General features: G+C 36.4%; 2 long non-coding RNA genes across 2 annotated transcripts; one reads left to right on the top strand and one right to left on the bottom strand.

Annotated features, from left to right (window-relative positions):
- Window positions 1–1,209: 1,209 nt before the first annotated feature.
- On the bottom strand, window positions 1,210–8,635 carry LOC113096020 (uncharacterized). Its single transcript, XR_003288439.1, has 3 exons — window positions 8,400–8,635; window positions 5,706–5,835; window positions 1,210–2,742 (listed from the first exon to the last, which is right to left on the bottom strand). It is a non-coding gene; the product is annotated as an uncharacterized LOC113096020 (long non-coding RNA).
- Window positions 6,439–9,408, top strand: LOC113096024 (uncharacterized). Its single transcript, XR_003288446.1, has 3 exons — window positions 6,439–7,002; window positions 8,955–9,011; window positions 9,107–9,408. It is a non-coding gene; the product is annotated as an uncharacterized LOC113096024 (long non-coding RNA).
- The last annotated feature ends 2,873 nt before the right edge of the window (window positions 9,409–12,281 follow it).

The following is a 12,281-nucleotide window of genomic DNA, read 5'->3' as shown; positions in this document are numbered from 1 at the left end:
ATTGAAGGACTTTTGTTTTGTTTCATGAGTTCACGTTTGCATATAATTAGCTGAGGTATGGTATGCAGATTTGGTGTGCTGTCCGGGGAAGGGGCTCCGAGCTCGGGAATGGCCCGAACCTAGAGTACCCCCCCCCCCCCACCTTTCCCATCTAATTTTAAAGTGAACTCGAAGTGAGGAGATGGGGTGGAGGAGGGATGCTGATAAACCGTCAATGGATAGAGGTAAGTCAGGAATATTTATACTGTGGGAGTGATTACTAGATTGTGGTCCACCTGTGTCGATTAGGCTGACGCGCTCCTCCCGAACCTTGTTAATGAGAAAATCATTTTTTTTATTTTAAGACGTTTAAAGTTTAAAACACATTCAAAACCTAATTTGTACATTGTGAATGAATGATGCTTTATATACCGTCACAGTTACTCACAGCCGCATTCACATGTTTTGCGCATGAGCCACACACAGCCCAACATTAAATCGGTTAACCGGCCATCGATAGCCTTAATCGATTGCATTTCTAATATTCATATATATCATTTCATTATCAATATCACACAAAGAGAGCTTTTTATTTCTTTAAATACCAGCATGACTACATATAGATTTATTTTTTTTTACAGTTCAATAAATGAAGATAATTAAGAGACACCATATGGCCTCTTTTTGCTCTATTTCGACAACAAAAATAGTTCCAAGCACAGCCACCATAGCAGTTTTACATCTCCGAGCAACTTAAAAGTGTTTCATTCCTGAATAAGTCAACTATTAAATTATTTTGTTCAATCGCAATGACACACTTATTAACTGACTTTCTGACACCTTCTGGCAGTTTTAATTTTACATGTAATGTATCTTTGGAGTATTGAACATTTTATGTCTTATACATCAAAACATTATTTCTGCATTTGTAACTGCAAGTTGAATTAATATATATTTCCTGCATTAAATACATTTAAATGCCACTTAAGATTAAGCTTCTTGAGTTGAATTGCAAAGTTGAATTTTGCTGATACTGATTTAATTTGCCTGGTAACAGCCCAAATGTCTTCTTATTCTAAATAACAGATTCCTATAATTAAGAACAAATAGTTTGTAGTAGCATCTGGTCGATGCTACAAAGCACTGAGCACCAGAATGCCCTGACCCAGAAACAGTTCATCACTAAGGCAATCCATCTCATTAACACCGGACATTAATTGTGGAACACACACTATTTATACATTTATTTAACACTTAGTCGACATTTCAATTTGCACATAATACTGTATACTTGTGCATACAACTGTCTACTGTTAAATATCTGTATATACAATTTTCTTTTTTTTTTATTCCTTATTTACATGTTTTTTTGTTTTTCTTTTTTGGTCTATCACTGTCATTCTGTGTGTAAACATACCTGGCAATAAAAGCTGATTCTGATATAAGCCCATGTAATTCCTCCTAAGTTCCTGTAAGTTCCTCCTTCCCTCTGTTAAAAACTTAGTAAAAGACGGTTCCTACACATTTCCATTTCAAAATTCCATACTTTTCCAGAATCAAATTTCCAAACCTCTCTGTTGATTTTCAGACCATATTTAACATAAATGGTTAATAGTGCCATTATTTTCAGCTTTATATTTGGTATAGTCATCTGTAAATATTTTTTCCCCATTGATTTCCTCGAAGTGACAACATGCATAATCATTCATATGAAAAATGTTTAGCATGCTTATGCATTAAGATCTTTTTGCATCACTGCCATCCTACTATGAATAAAACGAGAGCATGAATGCATATGAATTAAGATATCTACCTGCTCCAAAATGATCAGTTCTTACAGTAGTACTTCTAATATCAAGGCCTAATGTCCAAATGAGCAGAACATTTGGATTGTCACTTTTTTTTTTTTTTACTAGTCAATTCAAAAATTTTACTACATGATTCAAGTTACTTTTTCTTTCCTAAGCTAGTAAAAAAAAAATGTCTTATACATACTATGTGTTATCTGGTATGATGAATTTATTTTCACTAAATTCTGAATTTTACATTGATATAAAAAAAAAGAAATCTGGGCAAAAGTCTGTAAATACAAATATTTTTCCATACTCTGCTTTCTTTTTCATACTTTCCAGACATAGAAAATACTTCAATCAAATTCTGTACTTTTACAAGCCCCATAGGAACCCTGTCAAAAATAATGTATACTTGGCGTAAATTTTAAATAAGCAACTTTTACTTGAGTACATTTTTTGTCTGGTACTTTTACTTTTATTTGTAAAATGCCAATCATGTAATGGTACGTTTACTTTTTTTTACTTTTTCTTCGAGTAGATTTCTTTTTGCACTCTTTCCACCTATCACTGACATGAAGGTTCATGTGATTGTTAAGTTTCTGTTTTGTTGAGACGCTCTTTCCACACAGGTTACAGCTGTAAGGCTTCTCTCTAGTGTGAACTTTCATGTGTGTTTGAAAGTTTCCTCGTTGAACGAAACGTTTTCCACATTGATGGCAGGTGAAAGGCTTCTCTCCAGTGTGAATCATCATGTGCATTCTGAGGCCGGATCGATTACTGAAAGTGTTTCCACACTCTGAACAGATGAGACGACGTCTAATTGGTTTCTCCTTAGCTTTTGCTGGTGGAGAAGTCTCTTCAGTTTTTTCTCCAGTACTGAAATCATTATGCTTTGCACATTGCTCTTGTTCCTGCTCTTGTTCCTGTTTCTTATGCTGCTTTTGAATCTCCTCTATTATTGCCATCAGGTCTAGGATGAAAAGAGACGGATAAGAGTTAAACCCTGTTTAAGCACAACAGCATAAAAGAGAACAATAATGGCCCAAATCTGCCATTTATTGAAGGGATACTCCACCCCAAAATCAAAATTTTGTCATTTATCACTTACCCCCATGTTGTTCCAAAACCGTAAAAAGCTTTGTTCGTCTTGGATGAAAACATAGACGCTTGTTGTTTTGAGGTGGAGTATCCTTTTAAGGAATGTCAAACACAGATTGTGGAGTTAAAATCCAACCTGCTACAATTTACCTACCTCTAGATTTCAACAAAGTTAGTGTTCGAGCAAAACTCTGCAAAACTCCGGTTTGTGATTTCCTTGGTCTAAAATATTAAAGACTATTATGCATTTATGAATAATAGCAGTCAGGATTTAAGTCCTATTGTTAAACAAACTGTGCTTATCTCTTCTAGAATTATTAGATCACAACATTTCCCAAGTATAACTTATGATCAGGCATTTGTGGACAAGAAATTAATGGTTTATGTCCTATTTGTTAATGAAGAGTGGAGTGTCAGAAGGCTCAGGTTTAGGCCCTTTGCTTTTTTCTTTGTATAGGTTTCCTTGAGACATTACGGTAACAACACTTTTCACTTCACAAAGTACTCGTGTAACAGGAACTATATAACTACATTTTGTAACAACAATATGTATAAGAGTGACTGGAACCATTTGATCCAGGGGGTAGAGATGGATAGGTTTAGGGGTGGGAATGGGATCCAAGGGGTAGAGATGGGGAAGTTTATGGGTGGAAATGGGATCCAGGGGGTGGAGATGGGTAGGTTTAGGGGTGGAAATGGGATCCAGGGGGTAGAGATGGGTAGGTTTAGGGGTGGAAATGGGATCCAGGGGGTAGAGATGGGTAGGTTTGGGGATATGTAAAGTGGGGGGAGTTGGTGCTTCATTGTAATATTAGTGTACTTACATGGTAACTCCTCAGGAACTGTCCACAGTATAAAGTGTTAACATTCTGGACACCAATCACAATTTGTATATAAAGCCTAACTTACTGGCTGCTGCTTTGTAACATCAGAGAAATTACATGATAAAATCTAATATAAAATGAGCCTGTTAGTCCTGTTAACACAATTGTACTTTCATTACCATAAAGTGTTGCTATCAATGTCTTGTTATACATTTGTACTTATACTATTCAGTGGGTTGTTACATTTGTGTATTTACACAGATATTACAGCTCTAGATACTGTGTTCCAATGTGTACTTACACTGCGTTTACATACTATGTACATACTAAGTACAGAGGTATTAGAGACAGTTATTATAAAGTGGGACCAAATATCAAATATGAGATGGCTAGTAATATTCTTGAACTAAAAACTTTCTTTGAACTGAATTCTAAATATTTAACTTCTACATTTATAGCATTCTTGCTCAGAAATTATTTAGGGTCAACTAATAAGCTCGAGTTGTTTTAAAATGCAGTGACTTAAGTGCTTTACAGACTTTACAGTATTTATTACAGACTCTAAGGTCATGTCCACACTACAAAATTTTTATTGAAAATACATATTTTTATCTCATTTTGGCTAGGGGTGGGAGAAAATAATTTCTGCATCGATGCATCGCGATTCTCTCTCCAACGATTCAGAATCGATTTTACCAGATACGTGATGACGCGGAGTTTGCTTTAGAAACACCCATACCCTAATCTCTTCTAATTCCTTGCACACATACACCACTCGAACTTTCCGTACAATAATTTTTCATAAAGGTCAGACGGTTGAAGCAAATTACATGGACATTTGCGGGCTTCATTGCACAGGATGCGCTATGTGAGACACGCTTTACACTTGAAGTGTGTAGTCTCTCCAGTCTGTAGAGAGACGAAGTCATAATTTGTGTGGTTTGGAATGCAGTGGACCTCACTAACAGAAAACGTCTTTTAATTTACAAATACCAATGCATGCTTTGTTTTTAAAGACTGCTCTTACATGCAGCTGTGCGTAACTCACAGTAAGGTTTAATGCACTTGCGTCTCAAAATGTTTTTTTCATAACACAAAATTTATGTAAACACAGCCAGTTATTAGGGTTGCCACCCGTCCCTTAAAATACGGAATTGTACCTTATTTAAGGTAAAATGATTTATCCCACATTTTACAAAAGCCAACACATATTTGAATAAATAACTATTTTGTTGTATTATTTTCTATTTATCGGCCGAATAATTCTGGCTGCCTAACATTCAGAGTATCCCTAGTAAATAGTATGTTATTGCGTTGATGATAGTATACAGCGCCTGATAGTAGTCCCCAGCTAGGTAACTAGTTATGATACATGGTATGGCAGCAAAGCTTGATTATAACGTGGAATGAGAGTATAGTTTCTAGCCATAGCCTAGAAAATCACAACTTTTCATTTCCTGTCGGTTCTAGTACACTGTAACTACAAAAGAGACTAGCTTTAAATAGGAAAATATCAAAACTCTTTGGTCATTTTTGAGCGAGGTGCTAACGGTCTAATCAGATTCAATGATCAATGCTTAGCTAAAAATACTACCGCCAGACCTGGAGATCGACTGAATGGATTCAAAAACGGTAAAACTCTTGTCAAGTTATAAAACGAGCATATATCCAAAAAAAGTGGAGTGTTCCTTTAAAGTGATGGATTTATTTGGGGTACTTCTCTATTATTTTTTTCAGGGTACTTCTATATCTTTTTTTATTTTTTTATTTAATGCTCAACATGCTAATATTAACAAATTTACAGCTTGTAAGTAGGATCTTGTCAGCTAAACTTGAAGGCAGCATTATTATTTGTCATGTGATCTAAACATGTCTGTCCAAATGAGACACTCCATGTACCTGCAGTAGTTATGACACTCTTATGATATTCTTCAAAAATATATTAATTTCTGTACAGCTGAACATTTTTTATAAAAAAACAAATGAGCGAGTTTTGAGAATGAAAACCCACCTAATCCGTCATCATCACTATCTTCATGTTTGACTCTGATTGTTTCCTCAATTTTCACATCTTCACTCTCTTCTTTAATAAACGCCATCTTTATAACAGTGTCACGTGGAGCTCAGTCGCTTCACCTTTTCTGTATAAGATGAGAAAAGATGAACAGACAAATAAATAAGAAAGCTATAATTTAAAATAAATCTGTGGGTGCATCCAATCAGTTACCTATTCCAGAGTAAAAGTTTGTATACTTAAATAAATTACATGATTATCCAAAAACACACACAAAAAAACAATAGCTTTATAAATTTAATAAAACTATTTCGGCGTACATGGTTTGCATTGGTATTTATTGACATTTAAACGTTTACTTTTTTAAAAACACCTGCAGTTTGTTTGTAAAAGTTGCCGTTAACGTAGACTAACCATGTTCTGTACACAACGATGTTCAGTACAGGTGACGTTTAAGCACTGATTGGTGAATAAATAGTTTCAGGTAGTACATAAACTATGTATCGGTGTCATCCTTATTTCTCCCTCTTTCACCCCCAATGTAAACAGAGACCCATCTGCTGTTTGTTTCAGTAAGATTTTAGTAAGTTTGCTCAGTGCACCCACCGCGCTTGGAAATGGATGGTGGGCAAGAAATATTTTAAAACTTTTAAAACTATTTAATTTATGTTACCCACAGTACTACAGCCTTTATGAAACTAATATTATGTTATCACAAATTGTTAAATAAATTACCTTTTCTTGAATAAATGCTTTGAAATGGGAGCTTTTAAACACTAGCAGCGTTTACATGGACACTACTAATCAGATCGTAATAGGACTAGAAGCACAGTCAGCATAAAAAAGTGACATGTAAACACGTCAATAGGATTTAATTGGCCAGATCCGACTAAAATTTTGATCGGATTGTAAAGGGTGGTTTATTCCTTTTGTAATCCGAGTGAGAGGACATAACTTGATCGGATTGAATAGACCCTTTTACAGCCCACGTGATCAAATAGTTGTGCGCGCATTTTGGCAACGGAAGAGGTGTTGTTCCCCAGTGGTTCTAACGTGTTAGCAACTCCGAAAGTTTATCAAAACGGTTTCCCAGCATCAAAATGCCTGACTGTTGCGTTTACAGTTGCACTAATCGATATTCCACCAATGGCCTTAAGTTTTATAGGATTTCAACAGGATCACGGCTGTTTCAGAAGAACCGGCGGCACCTGTGGCTGCAGGCGATTAAACGCGTTGATTGGAACGAGGACATAATAAAAAAATGCTCGAGTCTGCAGCACCCACTTTATATCAGGTATATCTATGTAATCTTGGTTTATCTATGTAATCTTGAGTTTAATGGAAAGCATGGCTTACATTATTGATTGTCTGTATGGTGTAGTGTATCAGTGCAGATGAAGTTTGATGACCACATGCATCTAGTTTCATAAACTGCCGTTGGATTTGGCTAGTAAACAAACAGTGTGTGTGTTATTTGCAGATGAGGCATAGTTAGACTATAGTAATTCTCGTTTACATTAGTGAAGTTTCACAAATAAGTGTTTATAAAACACCTCTTTCACTCAGCGTATGTGAAGTGGAACAGGAACATGTCCCACCAGTCCTTGTTTAAGACACTAGTTTTGGGTGTGGGAAGGGGCACTTTTACCCTTTTTTTTTTATTAAGTAATGTTAAGCAGCACAACAGTTCATGTGCTGTTCATCGCCTAATTAGGACATATCATGTGTGCTTTTTAAAACAGCATGCAACAGCAGCGGAAACTGTATATTCATGCAGTGTGTGCATGTCAGAAGAGTAAAACCTGATCAGAGGCTTGTGACATATAAACGCGCATATCAACCCAATCACTTTATTCAGCGCGCATGTAAACGCTATGTTCGTATTCGTCAATAAGTATTAATTCATTCCGATCGAAGCAAAAAGTGTCCATGTAAAAGCCCCTAGTGATTGCGGGCGATGTACACCTGAGACAGGCAGCAGAAATATCTTACGTTATTAATTTTTCGCATTATTGGATGATCTTTTTAATTATTGTTAATCAGTGCAAAGTGTTTGCGCTTCTTGTCTTCAGAAAGACATGGAAATGGTATTCACTAATGCTTCTTCACGTGGTTCATTCTTAAAGCAGCAATTAACTTGCATTTTTTTAACCAAGTAAAAAGGTGCACATCTTTCATATTCACTTGTGTACACTGGCGGAGGAGGAACTTTTCTCAACTTTTAACAAAAACTATTGGTCCTAAAGACATCAATCACAGTGTGGCCTGTATAATAGGTATCCCCCCCGGAGAAGGAGCACACAAACATGCGCGTCTGTCTTTTAACAACGGAGGAGTGCTCGCTGGCGCGTGCGGAACATGGTTAGTCTACGTCACATGTGTTTTGTTTTGAGCAGCAAAACTCGTCGAGCGACTCAAAACAATGTATAACTGTGTTAATCGTTTGGTTTAATTGACTCTTATATGCACAAAGCCTTGTGCTTGCCTTCACTGATCCACAGTAACTGAACCCGAATTTATGATAAATTGTGTTTGACAACAAAGGAGTGTAATGAGACGCGGGAGCCATTAACGTTACTCATAGAAAATAACATGCCTTGACGTGAGAGTAGGTACGACAATGTTGCATTCAAGTAAAGTTTGAGAAACCTGTTAAACTGCTTAAGTCGATTGTATTAATTTAAAACCAACCTTTCTGTAGTCGATGCACAACAACAAATGCCCGAGTGCGGCGTAGCGTTGTGACGTCACATCGCCAAACCAAAATAAAAGTCCTGTGCACGCGAGCACAAAAGTAGAGGAATTTAGGGTTGACTAGTGATGTGACATTTGAACCGAGGCTTCTGAGCTTGTGTCGAGAAAAAAAAGGGGCGTGCCAGATGAAGCCGCGATTCGAGGCTTGTGTTGTTAACATGGAAATCACGTGACTGATGACAAACGAGGCCTCGGTTTGTGTAGTGTCGGTTCCGGATAGAGTCAGCGAGTCAAGATAGTTGTGTCGTCATCGTTATTGTGTCATATATGTGTTGGGGCTGTATATTATTGTATTATATCAGGTTATATTAGTTATGGTATATTGTTATTATTAATTAAAGTAGTTATATTATTTTTATATTAATTAGATAAGATTTTTTGGATTGATTTTTTTTTTTTATTATTTGGACTGGACAGCTTTTTGATTAGGATTGTCCTTTTGGATATGTTTGCTTTTTGTGACATCTTCCTTTTTCCTTGTAATGGAGCCAGCAAGAAAGAGGAATCCTTCTCTGTCTGGGAGTTTTTTAAATGGTTGGTCACAATAAGGTATGTGTATTATTATTGTTTTACTGTCTTGATCTAATAATAATACTCACTATTAGGCTGTATTATATTTCATGTCTATTTATTTATGTTTCTAGGTGAAATGCTTGCTGTACCTAAAGGAGCTGATCATACAACAATAACACCTCCATTCTAAGGCATTACCGAGCACTGCACGAGCAAGCACAGACTACTAACAATCTTTATCAAATCAAATCAATATTTATCCAAAGTGAATCTCACAAGATCTGAGGATCCACTAGTATATTGGGCTCAACATAAACATCTGTCTCCTCATTTATACCAGCTGACACTGACATTTTTATGTTCCCCCGTATCCTCTGTTCCATGCGAAAGGATCTTTTCCAAGGCTGGAGAGGTTCTGTCCAAAAGGAGGAATCGTCTAAGCTCCAACACAGAAAAAAATTATGTTCCTCAATAAAAATAATGTGTGATCCTTCCTTCACCCACCCAGTGTTGCAGTTTGTTCCTTTAAATCCATAGTCCCATAAGCACAACACTGCACTAAAACTAGTAACAGTTTAATGCACAAAACACACCAGAAACAATTCTTAACCTTTCCCACCCCACACTTTTCTGTTGTAATTTGCGTTATTACACTCCCTCCACCATAAGAACTACAATCAACACAGTTTCACTTTTGTTGTTCCTGCTGTCACTATCCAAAAAATTTATGAATAATGAATGAACTGTGTGTCTCTGCACAAGTAAATTCAGACAGAGAGAGAAACATATTTTATTTGATACCCAGGCAATGGACCAATGTCTGCTCAGGTCATTGATTCAGTATTTTTATTGGTCTGCTATTTCTTTGCACAGTAGCTAGGTGTCACTAGTGAGCAATAATGAATGAAGCTTCTGAACCTTTTGGTGAAGCAATGAGCTGCGAGGTCTCAGTGGTTCAGGAAGCCTCATTTTGCCATCACTAGGGTTGACTTATTGGTGAAATACATATTTAAATACATGTCTTCAATTGTGTGCCGAACATGCGAACATCCGACAAAATTACCAAAAAGATTGTCCTAAATACAAAAAATATATAATGTAATGAAATGAAATGTAACTGTTTTTCAAATATCTAATGCAATATATCCATTATATATCAGCCTAGACAGCAAGCAGATCTGGACCAACACTATGTTGCTATCTGGGAGATAGGTATTCATTTCAGATTATATGTAGTGAATTGCTCGCCTCTCCTCAGAAGACTCAAAATCATTTCTAACTCAAAAGGTGTCTATACCTCATTAATGTGGTGTCAAAATAATAGCTACTTTAAACATGATTAATATGCCTAAAGCTAAACTTCCCGTGAAGACTTGCAATAAGAAGTGTTTCTAAACCAGTTGTCCAACAAGAGATAAAAGTTTTCACTTCACAACATCAGTCAAATACTTAATTTTGTGGTCTGATGTGGCTTCTAATCATGTTCTACATATTTCATGTTCTATACTGTAAAAATGGAGATTGGCAAAGGATTAGAAGTATACTTAATTATACAAGTATACAAGTATGAATGAAACTTACATTACATGTTAATATCATCCAATAATAGCCAATCCATCCTATTTGGATAAAAACAGGAAAAATACATCTTGAGTGAATCTTCATCAGGTTCTTGATTGTGATGGTTCTGTGTGACGCTGCAGTCATCAAGACTGACTAAAGCACTGAATCCATGTAGTTCTCTATGGGATGATTATAGTCTCATTATGATTAATAAATGCACACACAATTATCCATGTACTAGATACATTTTGTGAATATATTTTACTAACCACAAACAAATGCCATTTAATTTGAATCTGTGGAATTCGGGATTGAATGAGTGTGCAGGAATTTGTATAAATACAGACATGTTTGCAAATAAACATGTTCTGTTATCAATCAATCAATAAATAAAAAAATCGCTCATTCAAAAATTAATCTGTGCATTTGTGGATCAGAACACGAGTGCATTATTTGAAATCTTGTTCGAATCGATCGTGTTCGGTTCATTTGGATTTTGAGACTTCCTTTTCGCAGTTTACAGCATTCCACCCACCCACACAAACACCCACAACTAACGAACATGCAGTGCTATTCATTAACTTGAACACAATTCGTAAATGGGTGTCACTATACAATGAAACAAATGCTTTTCAACCAGTGTAAGAATTACATACAAGGGCTTCAATTTGTAAAAATAAATGTATGTGAGTAGATATGTTCTACTTTGTATTAACGGGTGACAATTACCGCATGCAAAAAGGAATCGGTGGATTTCTGAACTAGGCGACACGCGTGCATTTATTGATTCCTTGTTCGAGTCGATCCTGTTCATTTGGATTTCGAGACTTGCTTTCCGCAGGTTTCAGCATTGACGATCCACACGCAACTGAAAGGCAAGGCAAGCAGCTACCACTAGATGGCAGTCGCAGAATTACAGAGCTTGGCTGCCCTAGTTCGACAACCGGTAGGTGACAATGGACATTGTTCGCATTCTCCCAAAGAAACTTTAAAACATGGATAATAACGTTACCATTTTAAACCAACAAGCTGGTTTAAACAAATTTTAACTACATAACTGGATGACAAATCTAACCAGAACATGACTAGAATGCTTGGTTTCCCATTAGTCATCACCAGCATCATAGTCTAATCTTAACCTGTTTCATCCCAAATTTTTTCTTGCAAGTTGAGTTTATGCATTTTACCCCTTAAACTTCCCTAACACGCAAACGTTATGCTCTCTTTGATTTTATGTTAAGTTAGTGAAATAAAAGGTTTTATACTCGGACACAAAAGTGACCGGTGAAAAACACCGTAGTAAGAATTTATACAAAGTCTTCAGTTAGACCTATTTATACAACACATTCCAAGACATCCAAGACCTTGTTTTGTCATTTCATGAAGGAGGCTTAGTGAGGTGAAAAGGTTGTAATGTACAAAGTTTCACCCTTGGAGGAACTTCTGCTTGTTCGGCTAGAGCCCTATGGGCTAAACCAGGACTACATTTGGGCCCTGTCCTAGGAGAGTTTCAGGAAGATGTGTGTACGCCATAGACTGTTAAAAAAATGTAGGTGTGAACTCATTCAGTGCATCGTAGAATGGGTTATTTGTGGTCATGTGTGGGGCACACCAATTAGATCTCATGAACATCTGCCTAATCCTCCAGAGAGTTCACCTCTGCATCATTCAATCATCTACCTGGCAAACAGGCCGTTTCACACTGGTACTCCCTATCTGAGCCATCAATATCACAGTCACTTT

The sequence above is a fragment of the Carassius auratus genome, unplaced genomic scaffold, assembly GCF_003368295.1.
Source record: "Carassius auratus strain Wakin unplaced genomic scaffold, ASM336829v1 scaf_tig00215844, whole genome shotgun sequence".
In the NCBI taxonomy this organism is placed as follows: domain Eukaryota; kingdom Metazoa; phylum Chordata; class Actinopteri; order Cypriniformes; family Cyprinidae; genus Carassius; species Carassius auratus.
The sequence above is the reverse complement of the archived record's forward strand: the minus strand, read 5'-3'. Positions and strand labels throughout refer to the sequence as shown.